General features: G+C 32.4%; 1 protein-coding gene across 1 annotated transcript in view; it reads left to right on the forward strand.

Moving 5' to 3' along the window:
- LOC129230352 (uncharacterized) overlaps positions 1 to 27,496 on the forward strand; it is a 93,931-nt gene that overhangs the window by 24,479 nt on the left and 41,956 nt on the right. The window contains exon 2 of the mRNA XM_054864750.1: positions 11,171 to 11,230. The gene's annotated coding sequence lies outside the window, so the exon portion shown is untranslated. The remainder of the gene's footprint in view (positions 1 to 11,170; positions 11,231 to 27,496) is intronic.

Here is a 27,496-nt window from a genome sequence, read left to right on the forward strand (position 1 = left end):
GTGTTTGAAGTAAAAGGCTTCAAACAGGAAGGAAGGTAAAAGTAGGAGAGGGTAAAAGTTACTTCTGTCAGACATATTTTGATTCAGCTTTTAATGTAGAAGATGTTTATAAAGGGATTTTTAAAAGTCTCGATCTAAAAAACCGAGTAAAACTAAAAATTATATTCTAGCTCTGGGGGAAAAAATCGAAAAATTGCAGATACTAGACACATTTTTAATTTTTGTTTTCTGAAAAAAGAAATAAATTAATTAAAAATAAAGTAAAAAAAAAAAACTTTCCGTAGATTCTTCCCAGAATCTATATAGATTTAACATAAATTCCCGGTTGAGATTGATTGATTGAATTGCCATTGGAAGTGAGTTCAAAACGCAAATGATTTTGCTGTTTATGTAAATATTAATTGAAAGGTAAAATTTTTTTTTCATTCTGAAACTTCTGTATTATTTTTTGTTTTTCAAAAGAGCAAGGAAAGTGTAATTCGAGCTGCTATTTTGCACCTAAAAACAAGCTGCAAACTTGAGAGCTATTTTGAGGGATATAGGAGGAGTACTATTTTTTTTTTTTGTTGGCAACAATCAAGGACATTTTCTAAGCGATGGGGGGGGGGGAGGAATTTTTCAGGGAAGTTGAGGAACTGTTTGTTAGTTGCAAGAAACTGTAATGAACTTTCACTCGCATTCAAAGGCGGATTCAAAATTTTTTAAAGAGACGGGATACATAATTTTTAGTACTTACCGTACACAACGCATCCTGATTTCTAGTACAAAAGTTCCAAAAACCCATCCGTTCCCCTAACGTTAAAAGAGATATCCTACGATTTTGGTTTTAGAACTTCAGTTCCGAAACATTTTCAGTGGTGAGTGCCGAACTACCCTCCCTCTAGCATTATCGAAGGCTATATAAATTTGCGTTTATGTTAGTTCAATATCGAAAATATTTCGGTGCAAAGTTTCTTTATCTTGCTCTCCCTTCTATCCGCGCTTGCCTATATTTAATTTTTGTAAGCAAATTTTTTATTGAAATAAGTGATTTATAAAAAAGTTGTACGACTCTTTGCGGGTATTTTAAACTAAAAAATGTCATTAAATAATCAAAATGAATACATTCATAAAAGGATGCAGAAGATAAAACGATGAGAAAAGTATTCATATACGTTCCCCGAAGCCTCTTGAGCTTTGCAAAATAATCAGGAAATAGAAAAAAGAAGAAAAAAATCCCATAAATGAAACAATCTGCGAAAAGTAGCGTTTGCGCAAGTAAACCCAAAGAACTCAAAACAGTAGCTAACTTTCATCGCACTGCGAGCGACGCGGTATAATTAATGTTGATTAAGATAATTAACTTTTCAATGTCAGTCCCCGAACGTAATAATTAGTCTGAGAGCTCTGTAATTATTTGGGTTAATTGCAGTTCTGAGGGATTTTCCAAACGCTTGATTAGCTGGATGCGAAGTACTTAATTGTATGCATCGTTGTCTTCAAAGTTTTTTTTTCCTCTACTCAACATAATCTGCATCTTTTGCTCCCTTTTTTTAACGATTTATTTTGCAGTGTATTTTTTTTAATACAGTGTTTAATCTTGTAAAATCACCGCCCTTTTTGGCATTGTCTTGACCTGACGTTTAAATTTATAAGCTGATGGTGTAATTTTTGCTGTAAAATGTAATAAATACGTGGTGTTTTGAGTAGCTAATTTTTAGCCATTTTTTTCCTCCAACGGCAGGAAGTTAATAATTATCTTCTTGTTTAAAGAAAGTTAAGAGTTTTCGAAACAACGTTTTTGCTTGGCACATCAGCATGTATTTTGTCTTTTTTCCCCGCTTTCGTCTTTTAGCGCGTCAGATTCTGCGCTTAAAAGTTCGTTGGGGATAAGTTAATAAGAGATTTGATTTAATAAAAAGAGCTTTCACAAGTAATTATTTATTAAAAAACTTTAATATTAAAAGTAACTGCACTGTTAAGAGAAAAAATCGAATTTATGCTGCTAAAAATTTAGTTTTTGTGTTATGCCGTCATTAAAAGTACAAGAAAGAGGAAGAGTGTAAAGTTCGGTGTTCCTGTTGAACAATTATTATGAATCAGGCAGCAATTAATGAAAAATATTTTTTGAATTTACTCTATAATGAAAAAGCTCAAGTTACTCTTTTACTTTGCTAACATCATTGTCGGCAAGCTCTTGTGCTACAAAAAATAGTTTAACAAATAACTTATTAGTTCTTCCAGAACTTTTATTTTATATATAAAAAAAAAGGGCTTAGTGCCTAAAATAAGTACTTCCTAAACAAAACGGCCATTAGTTATTATATAATTATGGACGAGTTTTTTTCACAATATAATGCGTTTTACTTTTATTAGAAGAAAATTAAGTTTTATCGTAATTTTTAATGCTTATTGTTCTTTAGAAGCTAATGTTTTCTGCTATACGCTGATAGTTTTTTTTTTTAAATTTAATATTGATGCTGTATTTCAGGAACTTTTTTCTGAAATTTTGATTAAAGATATCAGATTTATAGTTGATGAACGCAGTCATTTAAGGGAACTTTGAACTTTGTGGGTTAATTTTGCACCACTTCATATTTTTTGGTTTATTTGACTTCAAATGAATCCGTAAAAAGCCCATTGCTGTGTACTCAGCTGGCACTAAAAAAAGGCTATAAAATCAGTTGTCTACATTTTACTAGAAAAAATAAGTTTCCGACTCTGTACACATTGAAAATGAAATAATTATGAAAGTCTCTGAAGTGCGATCAAATTTTTCTGCAGACTGATACCGGTCCGTCGGTCCACTGATTGAGAATCGCTGTTCTATACGTTACCTTGTCATGACTCACAAACAGTTAAAAAATGTTCGCAAGGTGATAATAAAGTTTGTTTACATTTACCCTTGCTTCCTTTCATCCCAACTGGCCCTATGCCATGGTCTTTGCAAAATACCTCGTATGTGTAAAGGATATATTGACCAATGCTATCAGGGCCGGATTTAGACTTAACGAGGCGCTAAGTTATTTCAGGTATTGGGTTCCTTTTGTAGTTCAGGCAACTCTTCTGTCGATAGCGAAAGAGGCCTTAAAGTGTTTTTTTTTTGTTTGTTTATGTTTTGTCCCTTTTCTCTGATATATAATGCCATGCTTTACTATTTTGTTCGTTTTTTAATGTTTTCTTGCTGTTTTTTTTTTTGGATTGACATTAAGACGGGGAATGGTATCAAGAGAGTGATGTATGGCTCTTCTTTTAGTGGGGCATAGTCTTTTCCCAATTTTAAGGGGTTCGGGAGTGGAGTTTCGCGTCCGGAAGAAATTTTGAAATATAGATATAAAGTTCTGCATTTTGAAGCCTTCATAAGGGATAATTGGAACTACTAAAATAACAGGAATAAAATGGCCAAACAAAACTTTTAAAAAGTTATCTACTCTTTTGTAAATTAAGAAAATACAGAGTAAAAATTGTTTTCGGTTTGATAAATCAATAATAGCAATCGGAGAGAGAACGAATGAGGGAGGAGAAAAGATAATGTATTGTTATTTGCTCACATCGGCTTTCGGTAAAATTAGCTTTTGATCATTCCTCCTACTCACCGACAAATACAACGATGGAATTAAATATAAAATTATCAATAGTAAAAAAATCTTTAAAATAAATGGTGCAAAAATTAAAAAAAAAACAGGTAACAAGAGAGTGACGGACTACCCATTTGGACAATTCATTATTTATTCACTTTATAAGAAATAAAGCTGAAGCACACTTCGCTTAAGAGTTTCAAAGACTTATCTAACTATTTTCAAGGACTCTAGAACAATTAAAATTATTTAAAGCACCTCATTTGCTTTTCTCAGTTTCTGACATTTTAGTACTTGATTGTATAGTTTTACAATATTGTTCTAACTTTGCAAGAAACAACTATTTTAAGTTTAAAAGAAAAAACAAACCATAGATTTCTCCTTACGACAACTTTTTTTTTTCAGTTGCATGTAGTTCAAAATACGTAAAAGATAAGCGGTAGTGTAACTTTTTTTTTCGCGCTAAACCAATTGGCAATATGCAGTAGAAGTAAAAAAAAAAGCAAGCAATAACAAAAGAATTTACAAAATACTGCATACGGGATTAAATGAATAGCAAGATATGAAACATATGAGTCACAAATATTTATCTTAATATGTTTCAGAAACGTGAGAACCATGATTTTTACATTTTTGATGCATGATGTAGCCAGAAGCTTAATTTGACATATTTTGGCATTCCTCCCCCTCCCCCCATTTGTTCGGAATTTTAAAATTTAAGGTTGTAGCCCCACTTTTTCAAAATTTCAAGGTTTCCAACCACTTGAAAATTAAGTTAATTTTTTCAAGTACTTTTCCATTTTTTAGGAACGAATCATGCAATTATTGGGAGCTGGGGGCTCCTAACAAAGCGGCGGCCCTGAGCTACAGCTCGTTTAGCTTAAAGATAAATCCGGCCCTGCACCCACACAATCGTTTGGAAAAATGCAGAACTCTCTGAATCGCTTCTATACATTATTTTGTCTTCTCTTACCAACAGTTTAATTAAAAAAATACCTCAAGTTTAGGTGTCACTTTTAAGTACTGAGGGCTGAATTTCGTCTTAAAAAAAATTGCAGACGGATTTCTGTCCTTCAATTAAAAGGTTAACTTTAAACGTTTTAAATTGAAGGACAAAATCCGTCTGCCGTTTTTTTTTGAAGACGGAGTTCCGTCCTCAGTGCTAAAAAGTGTCACCCATGACCACAAGTGTGGAAATAAACTTTGTTGCCATTTACCCCATGATTCCTTTTACCCTAACTGACCCTACGTTATGATCTTTGCAAAACACCGCGTATTTCTAATATTTCTCACTCCAATTTGCCCTTCAAAATGTCTAAATATTGCTCACCCCAATGAGTACACTTCAAATGTTGCAGAATTTTTCAATTGAAAGACAGAAATCCGTCCGCAGATTTTTTTTAAAAGACGGAATTCCATCCTCAGTACTGAAAAGTCACCCATGACCACAAGTGTGGAAATAGACTTCGTTCCCATTTACTCCACCTGACTCTGCGTCATGATCTTTGCAAAATACCGCATATTTCAAATATTGCTCACTCTAATTATCTCGTACAAAATATCGAAATATTACTCACCCCAATAAGTGCACTTTCAATGTTGCAGAATTTTTCAACTGAAAGACAGAAATCCGTTCTCAGATTTTTTTTAAAGATGGAATTCCATCCTCAGTACTGAAAAGTCACCCATGACCACAAGTAAATCGATTATTTACCCTTTCTTAAATAATCGATTCAAGTGTGGAAATTATCTTTGTTCCCATTTACCCCATGTTTCTTTATACCCCAACTGACCCTACGTCATGATATTTGCAAAACAACGCTCGTTTCTAATATTGTTGACCCCAGTTTGCCCGTGCAAAATATCTAAATATCGCTCATCCCAATAAGTGCACTTCCAATGTTGCAGAATTTTTCAATTGATTACGGATACGATATTAACGTATGAAATTCATCACTTGATTCCATTTCCATTAGTATATAATCCCCGGAATGCATTAATCCATCCATCCGTTCTGTTAAATGCTAAGTTTAATGTTACTAAATTAATTACCCCGGAGCTCGAGTTCTGCATTTCAATCTTAATGGCTTTCTTAACTATATTTCTTTCTAAGCTTTTAATCTCAACCCAGAAATTATTTCTCTCGACCCTCTAATTTATGCTCCCTACCCCTGAGATGTTTTTCAGAACTCATTTTTTTTTCTCCTTGGAGGTTTTTTTTTCTTCCTCCGCACAGTGTGTATTTAAATACGGCTTTACTCGGGCAATAATTTTTTTTAATTGTAGTTTGGGATATGCTAAGCAGGGAACGGAGTTGAAAAAATGCGCGTTGTGTCTCATTTGTCCAGATGGAATGACTCCCTGGGGTGCTTTATAAAAAGGAATCTGGGGGGGGGGGGGCAAAAAATCGTTTGCGAATTGTAACTCTGGGGTTCGGCAGTTTTTTGGCCATTTTTCCTTGTATGTATAAAAAAGGTTCTATCTTTTTTTTCCCCATTACGTGAAATATGGCGATACGTAGACAATTAAGCCGTTTCCGTAAAAAAGAAAAGGCTTTTATTTGTGCTCGAAAAAGCTATTAATGTAAAAATTAACTAAGAAGGTAATGTTCTATCAGATTCCGTGTTAAGTACCGTTGTTGGTAATTTTACTGAAGGTTCTACTTGTGTTATCTATTTCATAATTAGGTACAGGAAGGTAATTAGTGCTGCTTTGAAATGTATGGTTTTGCGTAATGCGAAGCGTATGAGTAGTGAGAAGCAAAGGAATGTTAGTGGACTTGATAAAATTTCGAGTAAAATGCATTTAAAGTTCCGGTTCTAGGTAGGGTTTCATTGATTTTTTTTATCTAAATCATGCTGTATATCAGCACCTACCAGGGCTACTAGTACCATCTCTCGTCCCAAAATAGAGGAGAGTTTCTTCTATTTGCACTTGTTATCTCCATTTTTCAACTTTGGCACTTACATTCCTTTGCTTCTCACTGCCTCATATGTTCCTTGAAGTTTTCCTGTTATTTAGGTTATGATTTTAGTTCCTTGAAGTTTTCCTAATATTTAGGTTATGGTTTTAGTGCACAGAGTTTAATCATAACCAGTATTCATATTCATTGTTTTTGAAATCCAAGCAGAAATATGAAATACCGTTGAAAGTGTACAACAAATGTTCAATACATTGTTGCAACCAACTCATCAATTTAGTCTCGAAGAAAAACCATCACTTACAATTTAACTATCAAACTCTGTCTGGATCTCTCAGATTCTGTTCAAAACTTCTGCAACCCGTATGTATGAATTGTATTAGGATTGGTGCACTGCAAAAGCAATTGCTTGACTTATACCTTGAAGTCAGCGTACGGATGCTACGAAAAGATAATGAACTATCTAAAAATGCAGAAGTGAGTTTAATTCGAACCACATGCATAGTGCTTACTGCCAAATCTAAGATGAAAAGGAAAAAATCAAATTCCCATTGTTTAACTTGAAAATCACACATCAAGGTACGACGGGTGAAAATTGCTTCTACATTTGAACGAAGCAATTGCCTGTTCGGTGATATTTTGATAGTTCAAATTTTAACCCTAAACTCCAGTAGATAGCGTTCATTGTTGACCACTTTTTCGTTTCTTCATTCTCCTTAAATGGCAGTTTTACCAGTAAAATAGTTAAGTTACTGGATCCAGTTCAGCCTTGTCAAAATAAAGCATTTCCCTGCATGTCAAATATTGCCAGAAAATATGATCAAATTATCATGCTAGGGCGTGAGTTTCATTGTTGATGACGACATAGCGTTACTCGATCAGTGAATTTGCTATTATATATATGAGGGTTGAAATTAGTTAAACTTTACTAATGCTTGAAAACTTGAGGAATTACCCACATTAGTGTAATGAGGAGCATTTTGAGTTGTAATTATTGAGGTCCACCTGTATGTGTGAGCAACTGAATTGCTTCTTGAGATACAGCAGATATGCTCGATGAGAAAACAGTTCAACTGTTCTTAAAGTGATTTGCACTAAAAGTTTTAATAATAGCAATAGTGAAGTTGATAAAGATCAAATTTGTGCTGATTCTTGAGAACATGTTGATTGTTGTGTCATTAGTAGCATAAAAGTAGAAGTTGATTAATTTAATATTTTAATATGTTATATCAATCATTTAACTTTATATTTTTTCATGTTAAACATTTCTGGGACACGTTCTTCCACTTCTAAGTTCTGTTAAAAATTAATGCAATAAATGTTAATGAACTGAACATTTTCAAAAAAATCTGGGATGATACGAAATGTTTAATGAAATGCATGGTTGAAACTCTAACTGCGCATTTAATTTTGATGAGTTAAAAAATGACAAGAAGAAACGCAAACCAACGTATCCCAACTCCTCCTATGCTTCAGAACTTAAATTCATACATAATAGAGGCAGTGATAAGCAAAGGGATGTAAGTTTAGCGGATGTAACGGATGTAAGCGGTTTCGAGTAAACCGCGTTTAAAGTTCAGATTCTAGGTTGACTTTCATTAATTGTTTTTTTCTAAATCTTGCTGTACAGCAGCACCTACCAGGGCTACTAGCACTATCTCTTGCCCTAAAACTGAGGAGGGGTTCACCTGCCATTTTTACTGGTTATCTCCATTTTTTTTTAAAATTTTGCCACTTGCACCCATTTGCTTCTCACTGCCTCAAATGGTCTAAGCTTCGTCTGATGGATAAAAAAATGCACAGCTCGAAGTGAGCTTGCGTGAGTTCCAATGCAAATTATTAGTATACCACCTAAAAATCAAGGGAAAAAAATAAAATAAAAAAAAATAATAAAAACAATAATAAATAAATAAAAAATTGAATATAAGTTCCTCGTTATACGCAGGCTATACAATGCTTTCATTAAGGAAATTTTGTGAAAAAAAATCCTGTAAAATTGTGTTTGTAAAGATTGTCACGACGCACTATATAGTACTACTTTTTATGTAAGCACTATATAGTACTTCATAGTTTGAAAGCTACTTACTGAAAGTCCAACTTTAGTTCATCAAAATCTAGCAACATTATCAATGCTCATTAAGTTTGATCAAAAATTGATTTTAACTGTACATTAAACATTAATTTAACTTTTATTGTTTCGTTTCATGTTTCAATAAATTTTTTTAATGCGTATATGAAGTAAAGAACTTCCATATCATTGTACTTAAGGGGATGGTAAAAATCTATTGCATAATTTTCTTGAAAGGTTGGCAGGTATGCTTATGTGTATTTGTGTGTTTCTTTCTTTAAATTTTGAATAATTTAGTGTATTTTATTTTTTATACAGTATATTATTCAGTACAGTATATATTTATTGTATTCTCTTTTATTTTGCTGATGGGTTGCAGTTATTTGGATAGGTTTCATCAATTAAAAAAAATGAAAAAAAATGACTGTGAGTTACAGCAAAAATTAGGAACTACACTTAATGTTTAGATGTTTCTTCTAGAAAACTAATTTTCCTCCAATCATTTGAAACATTTAAAACGAGTTGTGTACGACTATAAATCTAAAGGCTTATCGAACTTGAATCCCATCCCGATCATAATCGGATTCAAGTTCTCGTGTGTATAATTATCGAAAAGGATAATTAATAACGATCATAATTGTGTCATCGTTATTGAAGTGATCGAATCACACGAAATACCGGAATTAATTGCTTTTACAATTTTTTATAGCGAAATAAATTCTAATTAAGGTGTGATTAATTGTTCGAGTCTCATTTGCAATTTTGACAAACAATTTTGAATGAATGATGTAAGTTTGAAGCAATTTCATTTGGATCATTTTCGGTTAGGCTTAAGTTTCATTTCCAAATTTCCTATCTTATTAGCATTAAATCGTACCTACAACGAAAATTCGATATTAAAGTAAACAAAATGTTTAAAAATTGAAATAAAATAGCATCATTTTGTTATTGCTTCGTATTACAATGTTTTTAATTAAAAAAATAATTATTCTTAAAAGCGTTTGTAAATAGAAATGTTTGAATTTTTTCTGCTTTGCAATACATCAGTGTTTTAAAATTTATATCACGATTAAGGGTCATTTCCTAGCATTTTGGGCAATTATGTAGACTGCGTAACGTCACTTTTTTTTGCCACAACTCTTTGAATATACTGTTTGATTAGCACATTATTTTATTTTGAGTTTGTCCTACCAACATAATTCAAACAAAAATAATGTGCTAATCAAACAGTAAATTCAATAGTTATTGCAGAAAAAAATGTCATGTTACGGACTCGACATTTGTCCAAAATACTGTGAGTTTTTACTTCCTTTTACAAAAAAGTATTGTATTCGCAGAAAAATTTTCACTCAAAAATCGACCTTAGTTTCCATTTTACTCACCCCCGAATGAATATTGAGTTTTTTTTTCGCCTCGACTAGACGTGGATAAGTGCCTAAGAATGTATAGACACGCGAAATATCCGTAATGACGATTCCCGAGTTAATTACAACGAATTTTCTGGTGACGTCTTTATGTACCAAGGAATGTATGCATGTGCGTTCTTGAGTTATGCGTATGTCGCATAACTCAAGAACGGTATGTCTTAGAAAGTTGAAATTTGGTACGCAGACTCCTAGTGGGGTCTAGTTGTGCACCTCCCCTTTTGTTGCATTCGGGTGTTTCTAAATGGATCTTTTGTCCCATTTTGGGGGAAAATTATTGTTAATTTCGATGTAAACTCAAGTGGTGCTATAATTTGTCGGACACTTGGCAAAAAATCGCCACTCTTTTGGTCGCCAAGTTTTGTCGCCAACTTGGCGAGAAATTTGGCGATTTTTTTAAAAATCTAATTTGGCCACTGTTGGTGATATTTAGAGAAAACTATTGAATCACATTAAAATTGCCAGTAATGGGGAAATGGCATTAAATTGGAGTAAAAGGAAGTCATGTGATGCACACATCAGCTTGTTTTTCTTTTCATTGAGTACAGCATGTTTTTCTCATTATGTATTTACAATCAGGGGTGCGGACTTGGAGTTGAACTGATTTTGGGGTAAGGGAGTCCGATTCGGAAGTCTTAGAATTCCAAGTGTCAGAGTCGGCCATTTTCCCTCCGAGTTAGGAGCTGTTCCTGGGCTTTGGAGTCGGAGTCGAACTGAGTTTGGGTTGAAGAAGTTGGAATCGGTCGCTTTACAATTCCAAGAGTCGGAAGCTGCTACTTTCTCTCAGCGTCTGCGTTTCTACCAAGGCTACGAAGTCGCAATCTTGGAGCGGTGCCGGACTGATTTTGGGGTAAAAGAGTCGAAGTCTGCCATTCCCCCACCGACTCTACAGCCCTGTTTACAACACGATCCATTCGTTTGGAATCTGCTTTTAAATGTAAAACTACTTATACAGAGTGAATGTATATTTTACGGAAGATTTTGTTTGTCATTTTAAATTTATAACGACCTATAATTAAGATATGAGTTTATTAGAAGAAAAATCACTGAATAGAAGGTACCCTCCTTTATTCAAAACGATAAAAAAATGTTATTTTTGTGTTTATATTTTAAGCATTATTATTAAAAATTTAAGAAAAGTTTTAGCATTGCAAATTAAAAATGCATACATAATATGTTAATTCTATATTTCTTTTTTTAGGAGTTTTAGCGAGAAACTTGAAAATGGCAGATGTACGGGAAGAAGAAAATGAAGAAAAAGGTAAGAAAACCCCCCTTTTTAAAAAAAACTTTTTATTAATCAGCTGTTCTGCGCTACATTGTAAAGCAGTTTCTCAAAATGGGGCTTATACTCCGCCATTTTGATTCTTTTCAAAGGACAATACAACAGCAATGAATTATTATTTTTTACACTTTTTTCTTTCTTCACATTTTATTTTTCTTTCTCTTTTAATTTATGTGTGCCGATTGAAAGCTTGTTTAAACAATTTAATATCTTTAAGGGGAGAGGAGGGGGAGTACTTATGTTTTGCTTAATATAAAATATGTACCTACATGGGGTTATGCGGGTATCAGCATTTTAGGTGTGGCATGGCTTAAAAAAAAATGGATTAGCCGTATTAGAGAGATGATCTCGTAATTCATTATTGAAAGTAATGCGTTGTTTTATATCCTCCAGGTCTAGAGGCGGATGGGCTTGTTCCATGACGTTAAACTGCGCAAAGAATCTAGAAACAATGGATTATTTCTGTTTAAAATGAGATGGATATTAATATAGTTTTAATTAAGTTTAATTCCAAGTTTTTGTTTCTTTCTTCCTTTTCTTTTTTTTATGTTACTAAACGGAACTTCCTTTCTGGTTAACCTGATATTAATTGAAAAATGGAGAACATCATAGTTTTTTAATCTTTAAACTTCATGTTCTTTCTTATAATCCCTTCCCTTTTCACGAAAAAAAAAAAACTCGTGATATTATAAAGCTATAATTATAATATTATTGTTAAGATTTGGATTTCGTTCCATCCATAAGTTCATTGCTTTTGCGCTGAAAAAGGTGTTCCATTAAACGCCGAAACATGTGTCTGCAGTAATCTGCAATTTTGTGCAATTTAACTTTGTTGTTCCTTATTTTACTGAAAAATCAAAAATCCGTTTTCGTCCATTATACAGATTGAATTACTTTCACCAAACATAATTCAAAATTCCTGTGAGCAGTTTATAATTTAATGTTGTACTTTCTTGAGCAAAAAAAAAAAAAAAAAAAAGTTACGCTAGCCACCGAAATCTTGGATTGGTTCGCAAGTTCAATTCTTATTTGTTCATTACATCTTGTAATCTATTGTTCATTATTATCTTTAATGGCTACTTCTGTATGTATGTATGTACGTCCGGGGTAATCTTCAAAACTACTGGACCAATTTTAACCATTTTTTCACCGTAGATAGCTACATTATCAGGGAGCAACTTAGGCTATAATCTATTCCTAACAAACTTAGTTTAAAAACGTTATGATGGAAAACAGTAAATGTCATGTAATTTCTCCATTAAATGATTAAATACCAGCCACCTGCGGCGACCAGCTGGCTCGTCTTCTTACGCCATTCGCCTTTCCGTGCAAGCAGTCACCTACGGCGGCTGTTTGGCTAACTTGTCATTTACCTTTTTACTTCAAGTGTGCCGCTTTCGGCGGCTGTTTAAATAAATTTGGCAGCAGTATTAATCAATTTCATTATCAATTTTAATATTATCATTTCTATCTTTTTTTTGTGCCATTCACATTTTTACGCCAAGATTGCCGCCTTCGGCGGCTATCTACCTTTACGATCTATCTCTAAATTTTCTTATCCATCTCTATTTATTTTAACCTCCCTGTCCATTTACTAATAAAAATAAAGATCAGTCAAAAAACCGCTTTTTTATTTAAGGAGAGCTCAAATTCCCCGTAGTGTGCAAAAAGTAGCGTTTGACAAAGACAAAAAAATCTCGCTTTTTTATTGAATTAAATGCTCACAACTGCGAAATGTAACGTAATATAGATACAGCAAAAGTCTAGCTTGGAGGGGGGAGGGGAGGAACGGAAAAAGAAATTAATGCAATCCCTAAATAAAACAAAAAAAGGAAAGAAAAAAAAAAGCAAGCGCGGCCGGAAAAACACAAAAACACGTGGTCATCACCACGTCATAAAATGTAGAAGTAAGCTATATAGGAAAAAAAAAAGATTAACATTGCTTGCGATTAAGATTCCATCGTAAATATCGAATCGAAATCCAAGTAGTGACGTCACATGCATAAAAGATTGAAGAACGCTTTTTTCGACCGATGCGTGAAAAGACATTATGTGTTCAGCATTAAAAAAACTGTAAAAAAAAAAAAAAAAAAAAACTATTGCGTATTTTTAAGAACTTTTTTTTTTCTGAAGAGAGCGAAATGTTTTTACTCTTACCAACTTAAATTTTAGAAATGAGGCTTTGATTTTTCTCGCAGGATGATATTGGAAAAAAATTAAACACGGGAAAAAATGCAAATTAAAGGTTTTTTCAAAAATTCATAAAAAATACAAAAATTGCTCAACCCTCAAAACGTTTTCATGTATCATATTTAAAATTCAATTTTCTGCACTATAGTATAAAAAATATTTGTGTGGTGCGTCTGGTTCGGGGTCTGTGAGATAAAAAGTACGAAAAAGGGCAAAAAAATACATAAAACATTAAATAAATTTTTTTCTAATTAAAATATCAAAAATCGAAGCCCGAGGTGCACATCTTCGGCAAAAACTGTACCTGTATACCAAATTTCATCTTTCTAGGCCTTACCGTTTTCCCGGGATGCGCGCCACACACACACAAACATCTTATTTTATTATATGTATAGAAGATAGATAAAGCCCATTGTTAAGAAAATTCGTTGCTTAACAACAGCAATATTAAAAGTAATCATACTGAAAATGTTGAATCAAGGCTTCTCTGGAGCAAGAATGACATTTATTGCTCTCTTCAGATTTTTATCCCCATCTATATACATAAATGGCTACTTCTGTATGTAAGAATGTCCGGGGTAAATTTCAAAACTACTGGACCGATTTTAACCACTTTTTCACCGCACATAGCTACATTATCAGGAAGTAACATAGGTTATAATTTATATCTGAAAAACTTAGTTTCAAAAAGTTATAATGGAAAACAGTAAATTTCATCTAATTTCCCCATTAAATGATTAAATTCAAAACCCATTGTTACAAAAATTCAATGCCTTACAACATCAATATTAATAGTAATCATATTGAAAGTTTTAAATTAAGGCTTCTCCGAAGCAAACGTGAGTTTAAAGTCATTTAAACATTTGGAAATTCTACTTTTTGCACACTTAGGGAAACTTAGTAGAGGTTTTTTTTTTCTTTCTTTTTGTATGTGTGTACTATTTCATTAAATAAAGCGCACGGTTTTTTTTTAGTGATCTTTGTTTTTGTTAGTTCATATTTTGGAAATTCTTCAAATTTTTATATGCTTAAACTCGTGCTTTCGTTTGTAAATGAATACTCGTTCGTTCTTTATACTTATTGCTATTTTACTTTTATGGGTAAGGAAGAAGCTCGATTTTTAATCACGCCAAGCAGATGTGTTTTGAGTTCTTTCACTTAAAACAGAAAACGAAATAAAAAAGCGATTGTTTCTTACAATTATTACTGACCCAGGCAACGCCAGGCATTTTTGTTAGTTGAATTTATAAAATTGACAAATAACGTAGCAGCAACGTTGGAAATCACACAATATCTTAAATAAGCTGCATAAGTTTGAAATGATACCCAACTGTATAAAACTGATGTTTCGTTGTAATGGATTATCGAGTTCGGTGAATCGGCACTTCGGAAGAAGGAAAAGTGGAACTGGAATTTGTGGCATGACGATCGGATTAAATATATCGATCGAATATAATATCTTGTCTTACTAACTTATTGAAATCTTCAAAATTTAAAATCAGTTGGACAGCGTTTAAAATAAAACATTGTTCTATTTTAGGAGAAAAAAATGCACCGTGTTTTTTTTTCTAAATTTTACCGTATGTTTTATTTTTTTTCCATTTGTTTGTTAGTGGCAGTGACTGTGCTAAAAGAACGTGTAAACCTCGTTAAAAGCACTTCAAACTAAACAGACATATAAGCTATTTTTTTTATCAAAGCTTTTCTAATTATTGATGTGTTTTGAAGAAACTGCCGTCCATTAAAACGCATAAATATTGAAGCGATAAAAAAAAAATCCTATGCTAATCGCTAAATGAGACTAAGAAGGAAGCATCCCGTTAAACTTTACTCAGGAAAAAAAAATCATTGGTCTTTCCACATTAATTGAGCAAAGTGTTAATTGATTATTAAAACGTAGCAAAGAGCTTTTAATCTGAAATCAAAAACGCCATCCCCGAAAATTGGAGGGAAAAAAATCGTTTTCAATAATAGTGTTATTGAAAGTTAAATTGGTCTTTATTTATCTCATCTTTGTTCTGTATGTGCTACACGTTTTTTACATTTTGCCTGCACAGTAGCTCAAAGTTATCTCCCAACTTTTCTTTCTTTTTTTTTTTGTTTCGCTATATATCGCTAATTACTTTACACGTTGAGAAGCTACGAAAACGGGGTGAAAATAAGACCTTTTCTGCTTGTTTTCAAGTGTGAGGTAGAGTGGTCTAAGCCGGGTTTCTTCGCGCTTATTTCCAGAAAATTTTTATGCTTATTTTTTTATTTCCCTCTTTACATATTTTGTAGACAGTATATCAGTGGTGAATTGTAAAGCTTTGTGCTAGGTCTGTGTTTAAAATTGTTTTTTTTTTTCTGTTCGATAACATGTAATTTTTACATTGTGATAGAAATCGTTGTTATTCCCGTTAAAACGTGTTTAAAGTCGAAAAAGTAGGAGATTGGGTGATTTTTACAAAGCAGAAAATATTGATCAGCTAAAATAACAAAATTTTCCCCACATTATTTGCTGTAACTGCTGATCTATTCATGGTCCCACTTGGAAAACTTTTGGATATATTCAGTAAAATGCATAAAAAAAATCACGTACTTTTAAAAAGAATTTTATAGGACACTATCTTTAAAATATTTGAATTTTATGTTTTAAAATTTTGTGAAAAACTCTTGGAGAGTGATAGATTAAAAAAAAAATATGTCTAAAGTTAATATGTCAGAGTAACATTTCTAAAAATTTCATGAAAATCTGAGGTGGTCAGGTTGAGAATTGTTTTTTTTTTTTTTTTTGATTTGTCATTTAATGACCCATATCTATGCTATTAAATCCTGTCCGAAAATTCGTCCCAGACTCCTTATTTGTTCCCGAATATTGACTTATGCCATCCCCTTCCGGATAATGACCCTCCACCAAGAAAAAGAGCTAGATCCACCCTGGGCGCATTGCTATTCAATAATTCTTCAGTGTTACTATTTGGAAGCTAATTTTGAAGTTGTTGTAAGTGCCCTTCCTACGTTGTAGTATTCTATGCAATATTATAAGTGACAGAAAAGTAATTTATCAAAATTATTTATTTTGCATCTCGTTTCTGACGTGACTCGAAGTTACCCCCCCCCCCCCAAATAGCATATTGGGAATCCAGGTTGACCTGGTTTTTGTAACAGGATGAACCAGTATAATAATAATAAATTTTAAATGGATTTAACAATTATTATTATTTGATTATGGATAACCATTCTAAAGATCAGGGGTTCCAAAACTTTTTTGACTCGCGGCACCCTTTGAAGAACACCTTTTTTTCACTTGTCTATCTCTATTATAGGGGAAAGTGTTGTAGCTTGGGACACTTTTCATGTTTAATTTTTAACGTCAATTATTTGAATCAAATTTAAAATGTAAAAGTCACATTAAAATACCCCAGCATGCTTCTATGCAATTTAATTTTTAAAATTCAGACACTTTGAAAATAAAATGTTGCCAGCCATTTAAAGTAAAAGTTCCAAGCTGTGCCAAGGTACAACATCCTATTGTACCTTGAGACACATCCTATTGTACTACGGGAAAGTCTTCATGGTTCATCTAACAGCCATATACTTAAGCCATTTTTACACCAGAAAAAAAAATCGCGGTAGTGAATAAAATCATGAATATTTAATAATGAATTATGAATTATTATCGAACATTAAATGTGTAAAAAAAAAAAAAAAACTACATTAGATTAGGACATTGTTCCATGTTCCTAAACATATCTTAATTATTAAGAACCATGAATATGTTGTACCTTGGAACGTGTCCTATGGTACAAAATGTTTGGCTGTCCCAAGGTACAATCACCACGTGGTTTAAGAAAAACCAAAACGATGGTCAATCTAGATCCACTATCATTATTTTCTCATAAGCAAATTATTTAAAGTGCTTCTTTTTATAGCAAAATAAAATTCAGTTGATTGAATTTACAAATAAAAAGACAGAAAATGAATAAAATGAAGAAAATATTTACTTTTGAGTCATGAAGTTTTTTTTCTCTCACAAAATCGTCAATTTTACTCATTTGATGCTAATTTTTACTATGGCACCAATTGGTGGTGAAGATTACTATTACAGATTACAAAAACATGGCTGCTAAAAATAGATTCTTAAAAATTAGCAATGGCCCAAGGTACAACTCCCCCCTATACAAGTGCGTAATGGTATTGATACCGTGGGCACTTAGCGGCGCCCACTTGGGAACCCCTGCTATAGATTGCGAGTTTTTCTTCTGTTTTATACCAACACTAGCGGTACCCACACGGCTTTGTTTGTAGTAGAAAATTATAAGCTCATTTTTTTCTCCTGTATGACAAATACTAGATGATGAATTTCTCTCCAATATGCTATGTAAATTTGATCTTCTATGTTATGGTAATTTACTTGTCCACGTTATGATAATTTACTCATTTATGTTGTGGTAATTTGCTCGGGAAAGTGTTCTTAAAATTGGAATAGAAAAAGAACAAAATTGAATTTTCGAAAAATCGCTTCGAGGTCTCCCCTCTATGCTATGAACAAATTTTGTTCCAAGATTCATGAAAATCAACCGAACAGTCTAGGCGCTATGCTCGTAACAGAGATCCAGACATACAGACTTTTAGCTTTATCAGTAAAGAAAAGCATTGGGATTAGTAAAATATGAGTGGAGGCAATCAAAATAGAGAAATTGTGACTCGAAGTTACCCTAAATGACTCTACCCAGTAGTCACGTTGACGACAAAAAGGGAAGCACATGACTATAGAGACGAAGCTTAAAAGAGGAATGACTAGTTTACTATGACAGTCAGAGGCATTTCATCACCAGATTCTGATTATCGCTTGTATCCACCGATAACGAAGATAGTTGATGTTGTTAGGAAAAGTTCTTGTGTTGTCGTACCTTTCAAACCAGTGATCGAAGCGGCGCAGTAGGAAATATAGGTACTACACGGTTGGAGTTCATGGATACTTCCCTGTCTTCATGCAGGTGTGGAAGTAAGTAGAACTACATTTTCGATTTTGTAAACCCAAATTGTAAAACAGTAGATTGATTTCTTCTACCAAAAGATTTTCCATTAATTGCGAAATAATGTTGTACAGCGAATGAAAATATGCTGCACTTAGTTTGAAAATGTTTTACTAGATATTTGAAATTTGAAAATCCATGATCTTCGAAATCTGAGTGGTTATTTTAGGGAACCCACCCAACTCCTTCCAGAATCAATGGTCTCGAACAATGCTAGTATGAGCAGTTTAATTATTTATAATCATATTAAACTAGGAGGCCAATTTAATATCTATTAATACATTTTATCGGCCTAACAAGACCTGTTGTATTGAGATTTATTTTGATTGTTTATTTAGTCATTGCTTCAATAGTAATGACAATTAAGTAAATGAAACTGATACACTTTAAAAAAATGAAGTGAAAAGATGAAAATCACTGCCTTTGCAAATTCTTTAACTTATTACAAGTTTGGCAAACTTTAAATGACTACCAATAATTCATTTAAAGCGAAATGCGCCTAAAATAATGGCTGTAAAATGGCTGTTAATGATATTGCTGTGTGGTGTACTGGAATGTATTTATTAATCGACGAAAAAACGGAGGAGGTTCTCAAGTCGACCCGTATATATATATATATATATTATGTATGACCACGCATAACTTTTTTACAGAACAGTCTGATTTTTATAATTTATTTTATCGGAAAAGGTACACCCTGAAGTTGGTCCCATATAAATTTGGGAAAAAAATTCCTACCCTAAGGGTGGGAAAGGGGGTGATTTGTTGTTCACTCACAGATTTTTTTTATGACCACACGTAACTTTTTACAGAATAGTCCGATTTTGAATATTCTTTTTTTTTTTAATTGGAAAGGGTATAGCCTGAAGTTTTTCCCATATAAATTTGAGGGAAAAAATTTGCTTTAAGAGTGGGAAAAGGGAGGGGGGGAGGGGTGATTAGTTGTTCACTCAAAGATTTTTGATGCTGAGTTGAGTGTATTACAAAAAAAAAAAAAAAAAAAAACTCACAATGAATGAGCTTCAAACCTGTATGTCTCTCGCGTGTACTGCCGTGGGCAGGTAAACGGAAGTATCTGCAGAAATGATTTTTCGAGATATTTGAAGAAATGTGTGTTGGATTCAGTACTAACAATAGGAAGATGTTGGAATTAGATTTTTTTTCAGCGGAAACCAAATAGGTTAGTTTGTGCAACAAAGCTAACGTACAATAGATGACGAAATGCAAAAAAAAAAAAAAATAAATAAATAAATAAATAAAAAAAAAATAAATAAAAAAAGAAAATTAATTTGAATTCTGAAATTCTGAATTCAAATTATGTTTTTCGCAATCACGAACTGAGACAGGACCCTACTCATTCGAGTTATTGTTTCTAGAAACGGCTCCCCCCCCAAGCCTGCCTCTCCTCCTGGGCGGTTACGTGTGCATAGTTGTGTGTGTGCGTAGATTTGTGTGTATGCTCGTCGGCGTGTGTGAGGGTACGTGTGTAAAGTCGTGTGTGTGTATGTGTGTGAACGTACGTGTGTGTAGGACATGGACGCCTCCGACCAGGAGAAGTGGATAGCTCAAAACCGGAGCAGCCTCGCCGCGCCGCCAGCAGAGGACGGTGGGCGGTGGTGCTGCATAGGCTTCTGGTCCAAGTTGAAAAAGGCACGGACACCAAAAACGGTCAAATGAGAACAATAAGCAATCGTGATTGCTCAAAAAAAAAAAAAAAAAATGCATTTACTGCCCTCTACCTGCCCACGGCAGTGTAGATCTCTCAATTTCTGGTATTTGTGATTAAGATTAGTTGTTAGTGACAGTCTTTAAAAAAATTTTATATTCAGGATTGGTATGAAAAATAGGGTAAAATCTAGTGATGGTGACATACTATTTTTGAAATAAATATGTTTACACTAAATAGAATGAAATGAAAAATTTTAAATAAAAAAATAGAACCGATTTCAAAAACTGCAGCTGGAAATTGCTCTAAAATGTAAAAAATAATTTCATTCTTTGAATAATATCTATAGTACTTTTTGCACATAATTTTTGAAGTCGGCGCAAAAACAGTCAATAAAATCCTTATATATTATTTCTGTAGCCTGTTTTTGGTTTCTACGCCAGATTTCCCTCAATTCTTGATCGATTTCTTTGATTTACGGCTAATTTTATAGCTTATGGTGCTGGCTACTGACGAAAAATAGACCCAAGGTCTAAAAATTGTTTCTTTTAACCGAAAAACCTGTTTTGAAGAACCAGAAAAAGGTTTTCGGTCAAACTTATAACTTTAATTTGCGCCATGACCGACAGAGCTGAGTAGCTTGATCGGCAGAGCGTTCTCTTCGTAACCAGGAGATTACGTGTTCGGACCCACGTCCGGACAATCTGCACCAAAAAAATTAGAGAAATATCGCGCATTACACTGAATTAAATGAATAGCTACTATGAGGGAATAGAATAAATGAGAAGAAAATGCTCCTTGCTGATATGAAAACATTCAGTGATTTTGTGCTAAATTACTTCGAAATTGCACGTGTTTTTTTTTTTTTTTTTTTTTGAAGCTTTGGCTCTGGAAAGAAAATTAAAGCATAATGTAAGCGAAAATATAAGTAACAGGTTTAAGATTTCAGACTACAATAGAATTGTTTTTTGTTCAGAAAAAAAATAATAAATCGTATATTGAAATATATATTCTTCTAATGAGTTTTTGACTCTTTGCACAAATAAATAAAATACTACCTCAATTTGAAGGGTAAAATATATATTTTTTCTTCTTTTTGCTAAAAAACAAATAGCTTATCACATTTTTACTACATTCGAAAAGCTACGCTTAAAAAAGAGCATAGTTCAATTTATTTTGTATTTTAACCGTGCTGTTAAATGATGAACACGTGCTGCCATCTAAGTTATAACGGCTTAAGCAGTCTGCGATAACAAATTGTAAAAATTTTCAAAAATAAAAACATTTTTCATCAATATCTTATCTTATATATTAATCCCCTCTCATTTTAAAACTTATCAGGCTGGCCAATGACGAAAAAAAGACTTACGGTCGAAAATTCAAGTTTTCGAAATCGCCTCTTGCTGTTTCAAAACCTTGATGCTGCCTGTAGTTCTTATGCATTTTTTAAAGAAAAGTTCTAAAGCAGTTTTCCACTTTTTTACGTCGCTTTCGGGAAAAAAAAAAAAAAAAAAAAAATAGCCTGTGTGTGTGTTCATATTTTAATAAAGCTTAAAAGCACTGGAATTAGTTGTTTGTTTAAATTGATAAGTGTTTTTCGGTAGAGCGTTCTGCTATAAACTATCTGAACTTCGGGCAAGCTTGGGCTGTCCGACATAATATCAAATTTATATTAGTATTACTCATTACATGTGCTCATAACATACACACCTAATAAAATAAATGCAGTGGGAATGCTACTTGGTGTTTCGACTCCTTTATGCAGGCTACAGTTATCATTCGGATAAGTTGATTGTTAATCGAACTGTGTTCTTTGACTACATCCAGACCACTCAACATAATGCAGGCATAAAAAAGTATTAGATTTACCTAAGGAAATCCTTTTTGTGCAGAAAAACATTTTTATTGTATGCTAAAATGTAGATGTTTCTAATAGCAGTGTTCGACCTTTTGTACAAATGAAAAAAATACTACGCCTGATTATAACTACGAGTTTCACTCAGTAAACCTTTAATTTTTTATTCGCGCGAATACGATATAAAGCATTAAAAGTATTATCAACTTCATTAGCAAGAAATTATTTTCTACTCCTCTGCGTTCTGCTGAAAAAAAAATACATTTTGTCTACGTTCGAAAAATTACACTTAAGAACGGACTCAGTTCAACTGGTTTTGGTTTTGAATTTTAAGTGTTCGATTAAAAGAGAAACATGTGAGGGCATTTAAGCCGTAACGGTTAAAGCAACCTTCTGTGTGAAATAGTTCAATATTCAAAGATAAAAACACTTATTTTCAATCAAATTTATTATTTCTCTAGAATGTTTGTTTCAATCGCTACGTGAGATCTTCGTCATTCTTTAATCAAATTCCATGCTTTGCGAATAATTTTAAATCGTATCATGCTGGTTAATGACAAAACACAGATGCATGATCTTATTATTATTATTTTTTTTCTTTGGCAAAAAGCTTTTTTGCTGTTTTTTACTACGCATTCCTTCAATGAATAGCTTTCGAAAAGGAAGGCGCAATTGCTAAGTTTGTTGGGGTGTCGGGCTGTTAGTTAGAATGGCGCCAATTCGAATACGAGCCAATAAATATCTCTTTAATGTTTCTTTTTTTCCCGTCAGATGCTGACATGTGCAGGACTGTATTTAAACAAATGTTTTTTCACATGCACAATTATTGCTTTTTCACGAGTCACCACTCAGCCACACTTTTAATGACATTTATGTTTGCATTGAAAATATGTACGATTAAAAGGGGAGCTGTGATCAAATTATCACAACGTTGTATTTAACGAGGTTTTGTTACTGATGTCTTCAAATTACATGCCTTCTCTTGTGCGCTTACTTTTTTCCGTTCTTCTTCATAATGTTCTTTGAAATTTTTTAAGAGCAAAATGCCTGATGAAACGATTCGAAGCACAGTGCGGAGTTCCGCACGGGTCGACTAGTCATACTTAAACATAATTCAATTAAAATGTGAATTTTAATAGACCCAGGTTCTTCAATAGAATTCGCATACAAAATTTTTAACCACATATTTGTGTATCGATATAATTTTTTTGTTCAAATTTTGACTGATATTCATAAAAAATGTGAGAAATGGTGACACATCATTTTCTCTATAATTTTTGCTCCGACTTCAAAAATTATGTTCAAAAAGTACTATAGGTGTTATTCAAAGAATGAAGTTACTTTTTACTTTTTAGAGCAATTTCCAGTTGCAGTTTTTGAAGTCGGTTCTATTTTTTTCTTTAAAAGTTTTTTTACAATATGAAAGTTTTTATTGGTTTAGATTGGTCTCCGAATTAGGATTTGTATTTCATTCTTAGCTTCATACAATATTTTTACGTAGAGCCTTTCGCGTTTTCCTATTTGAACACTCTATCTAATTAGGGTAAAATTCCGTGGATGTTTTCTATTGAAAAAAATAGATTTTCAGATTCGAATTAGTGTGCGAAATTCAAATGTCTAGCGAAAAAACCAGAAGAATTCCATGATTTTGGGGAAAATTAATTAAGAAAATTTGAATCCTTTTATATGACAGTTGGTTCGTAATTTTATGTCGGAATTTTGATTGACGCAATTCTGCCCAAAAAAATAAAAAAATAAAAACCTAACATATTAATTTTGTTTATCCGTTTGTAGATGATAACTTCGAGTTGTAGAGTCAGAAATTTATGATCACTAATATTTAATAAATCGAATGACAACTCAAAAAAGACATGTATTTTTTATTTTTCAATTGTCGCTTTTATGATGTTTTAAACCTATTTTTATTCCACTCAGTTTCATTTTACGGCAAAACGAAAAGTGATGTCAAGTTATGGCTGTTGAGCCATGGGGTTTGTGCCTGTCCGACTCTTGGTTTAATATGTAGTTATGTGCTCGATTCAGTGCTAAAAAGGCTAGATTTCAAATGTCTTCGTTGCAGACAATTTCTTTGGAAATGAAGTAAATTGAAAATGTTTACTTTTGCGCAAGTAATGCACTTGAGTAAATCAAAGTAAATAAGGCTGTTTTCAATATAAATTTGGCCGTTATCTGAGTTGTATTTGATCAAGTTAGATTAAGTAAGTTTTGTGACTCAGTAATCTCATGAGGTTTGGTTATCTCTTACTCAGTGCGCGAGGCAGACATTCTTAGTAAGGCAAGTTTTTGTCCAATGTAATTAAGCAAAGATTTGTAAAATTTGAATTCCGCTTGGTTTTAATTTTGTACTCGCTTAAAAAAGAAAAAAATATATAAATAAATTTAAAAAATACAAAAGATATTCGGATATATCATCTTTAAATTATCGTCTGCATTATAATTTTATTCTTTGTTACAATTTTATTCTTTCAAATTTTTACTGATGTTGTATTTTATGGCAACATAGAAAAAATTGTTCCATTCTAAAAATTGGTTCATTTTAAAGAAATATTTAAACTTTTTCTTGCTCTTTGCTTCGTCTTACCCATTGAGTTGTCTCATTTTCCCCCGAAAGTTTCATCTTCGGCTATGGCGTTAATTTCTAGTGGAAAGAACTTATGGTTATAATCACTTTTCACACATCTGCTGCAGTATCATTTCTGCTGCTTTCTTCTGGCCCAGGGTTGGTAATAAGGGAGAAAAAATATCGTATAGGGAGTAAAATAATAAATACGTTCGAGGAAAAAAAAAGCCCAGAAAAACCCATCGTAAGCTTTTATTACCATCTTATTTGCTTTAGTCTTGTTAACAACCATTAATAGCTTTTCTTTAAGGCTGGAATTTTTTTACGATTTTTTCGCCTTTGTGCAGAACGCAAGGGGAGAGGCATCCGGTAGAAATGTTTCAAAACGACAGGTGCTGAGAATTTGCGATTGCAATTAACTTTACTTACTGGCAGCTTGAAATTCGTTTGAACTTTTTTTTCGGTAACGTTCCTTTTTCTGGAGGTTTTATTGTTAGGGTTTGGTGTTTAATTTTTTCCTTTATTTTAATTTTGCTCAGAGAAAAACCATTTTGCAAACAAAGTTGCCAGTATGTACGTATTTTTTATACTCTGGTTTGTTATCCTTTTACCCCCATTGGATTTTAATTACATATTAGTTTTTCCACTCCGTTTAAAAGTTTTAAACGCAATGTTTGTCTTTTGTGAAGCAAGAACTTGCATTAACAGTTTTTATTAATGGTTTCAGTTGTGATATCAATTTGTTTTATTAACGTTAGTTTTTTCTGAAAAGGGAAAATGAGATTGGATTTTAAAATTATTTAAAGAAACATTTTGAGGAGTAAAAAAATGTTAAGTAATTTTGATTACTGTAACTTTGTTTTTTACTGTTATAAAAATTATTTTGGAAGTTTTGTGTTTGCCCTTGCTGTGTTGTATTTTTTGTTTCGTTTTGAGTTTTTGTGCTGATTTTTTTTTTTTCTTTTTTTAAAAATTCTATTAAGGTTGCATCGATATATTGAGATAACAAGAAAGAAAACTAATCGCATCGCATAATATTATAGTAGAAAATGAAGTACGATCACAAACTCTGTTTGAACAAGAAATTCGTCAATTCGTTCAGAGAACTGTTTTGAACCTACACTTTACTTATTTCGACATCGTGTTTGGAACGGTTATTTATATTTAATCAATTATTTAGTATTTATTGCACCAATTATTCATTTAAAGTGCTTTGCAAAAGTAAAATATGACTGATGAAGCATAAACAATAGTAAACATCGTAAAAAACGCAAACAATATTTGGGCTACATTTCTCCAGGTTTTTATGAAGATTGCTTGTTCTTTCTATGAAATCCAACTTTTTTCTTCCCTTTGACAATATAGTTTTTTGAATTGTAGTTTAGAATGCCTATAATTCGATATTCTTTTTCTTTTTTTTTTTTTTTGCATTTTTTTCTGTTCTTATTTTTTATAGCTATCTTTCTTTTATTGTTTATTAGTTTCTTATTTATTTATTTATGTTTTTCGCTCTGGCAGACATCTTCAAACTACCTGTTATTTTACTTTTTCAAATGCTATAAGCAAAATCGTCAATTAAATCTTGTTCTTTTTAATTAAAATTTTATCCTGCCTAGCACTTTCTTGCATTACAGTACTTTTTTTAAATTCTGTATCTTTATTGTAAATTCTGTCTTTTAATTACAATAAAGATAGAATTTACAATAAAAATATTTAGCCACATCGTAATTTTTACTTTTTCTACTCTTGTAACACATTGTGTAGTTTAATTATTATATCATTTTTCTGTAGTTGTAATTTTAACATTAGTGTAGTCAGTGCCTCCTGGCAGATTTGAAACCCGCCCCTTCTCACCCCCCCCCCCCCGGTAGAAACTGAAAGTATCTTATCTTGAGTTTAAAATTTCACCTATAGCCTCTTTAAACAGTGATTCCAAAATTTTAAAGTCAAGCTTATGAAACATTATCAGTATTAACCGTTTACCCGCCAATGTTCCAAAAATGGAACATCATATTTAAGTGAAAATTTTCCCAAGAAATAACGTTAAAATAAACAAGTTTTTTTTTAACACAGTTTAGTCTTATTTCAAAGTATTTTTTGATTTCCTGCTTGATTGTTTATATGTTTTAAATTATTTATTGCGATTTTTCAAAGATGAGTGTTTTTTTAGCTTTTTGCAACTTTTTCCTATAAAATTTTCCAAAAATTGGCTTTTTCAGAAAACGTGATGATATTTATTATAGTTGTGAAAAATACTTCAATGTATGATTTTAAAATGCTTATAGAAATGTACAATGATATTTCCGAAAGGTGTACCCCTTCAAAATAGCATGTTCCAATTTTGGAACATTGGCGTTTTAGGGAGTCAAATTTCCAAGAAGTAAATCGTTCGACTTCAAAGGGGAAATTTCATTTTTTGTAATATGTTTCTTTTTTTTTTCTAATTTTGAATGTACTCTGATGTAGATGTTGGCAAAACCAAGTAAGTTTATATTTTGAAAGGATATGACGTTTCGTTAGCAAAGAAAATAATAACAGTCTTCTGTTTGACGGACTCTATGGCGACGAATCCACACCTGCTCGGAAAGTTACATTGTTATGTGATAATAAAAAATAATATTAGTGAGCGTTTTATTCTTCATATTTTAAATGCAGTTCAATAAATTGCTTGCTTTGTTTTCGAGCGAAACGAAATTCTGTTTGATGTATACCAACTGTTCATAAATGTTAAAAAGTGTCTACAAGATTTCTTACTGTAGAACAAGCTGTGGCTTATTTAGAGACATTGTCAGATTCAGATTTGCCAGATGTAGATATATGCCAATTACCCCCTGATGAACCAGGAAATATCACTGAGGAAGAATAGATGTTGACAGAGATGAAATCCTACAATTTTTTGGTTTACTGCTATTGAGTGGGTACCATTCTG

The sequence above is a fragment of the Uloborus diversus genome, chromosome 9 (assembly GCF_026930045.1).
Source record: "Uloborus diversus isolate 005 chromosome 9, Udiv.v.3.1, whole genome shotgun sequence".
Lineage (NCBI taxonomy): Eukaryota > Metazoa > Arthropoda > Arachnida > Araneae > Uloboridae > Uloborus > Uloborus diversus.